Genomic DNA, 1,329 nt, shown 5'->3' with positions numbered 1-1,329 from the left:
TTCGCTCTCTTTTTCTTACAAAAATAAAACGTTATAAAATTATTATTAACAAAGTTTTGCGAAAATTATGGAAAATAATAATATGATTTAAAAGAAACAAAAATATTAATAAAAATAAAAATTGATATTAAATGGCAACTAATATAAAAGTCTAGACTTACATTAAAATTCACTTTTATTTATCTAATTTTATATATACTAATAATTAATATAATTTAATATAATGTTCTACATATATATATATATGAACTTATTAATAGAGAATATATATATATATATAATATAATAATATATATATATATATATATTAATAGTAGATTTAATTAATTAATAAAATTTCAATGAAATTAATGATAATGTAATTAACGATTTTCTTATAAAATAATTATACAGGAAATCTACTTCAAACAATATACAAATAGTTGGAGACATTAGATTCAGCTGATTAAGCTGTATTAGAAAGATATAAATCTATTATAAATTTAAAAGTGGATACGCGGTAATTGTGCCTATGTTTTCATATTAAATTATATATGCTTTATAGTATGTGTATTTTATAATCCATTACTAGAGAATGTGGAATCTATGATAAATTTGTTTTTTATTATTTCATGATCAGTATTCAAACGAATCTGATCATTATATCTTTCGAACAACAATATATTCAATATTTTACATATATATCCTTTTATGTGCTCATATTATTGTCATATGTATATTTGGTTATGTTATAATCATATAAACGGCTCTTAACTTATAATAAATATTTAAAACAAATATTAAATAATAAAATTATTGTGCCAACAGTTTTCTTAATAATAAATTAATAATTAAATTATATAATATTCAAAGATTTAATTAAGATATATTTATAGGTATTTGTTAGATATACGATTCCTCTATTTGACGCATGGAAGTTGAATAAAATATAAACAAATTTATCGATAAAACACTATTCATCTTATACGTTGTACTGAAAAATAAATGTTTAGATTTAACCGTTTGTAATAAAAAAAAAGCTAGAGTAATTGTTATAATTTTTAATTATTTACTTCTTATTTAGTTATTTGTAACATCGTCTCAATCATTAAGCATTCAATATATGTATTATATTGTTGAAACATCATTTTATATAAAACAATGTTACAATCAAGATATTAAAAGCCTTTAAAATTGATATAAAAGTAGGATTTGACTACTTAAACAGATCCGACTCCTGTCCTAAAGACATTAAAATTTTCAATTCCTAAACCAACACATAAATGTTAAATCTAGCACATCTTTATTCAAAAACTATTATTATAATACTTATTTTTCCCTTACCTTCTT

Source organism: Ceratosolen solmsi, unplaced genomic scaffold (genome assembly GCF_000503995.2).
Source record: "Ceratosolen solmsi marchali unplaced genomic scaffold, CerSol_1.0 scaffold6, whole genome shotgun sequence".
NCBI lineage: Eukaryota > Metazoa > Arthropoda > Insecta > Hymenoptera > Agaonidae > Ceratosolen > Ceratosolen solmsi.
The sequence above is the reverse complement of the archived record's forward strand: the minus strand, read 5'-3'. Positions refer to the sequence as shown.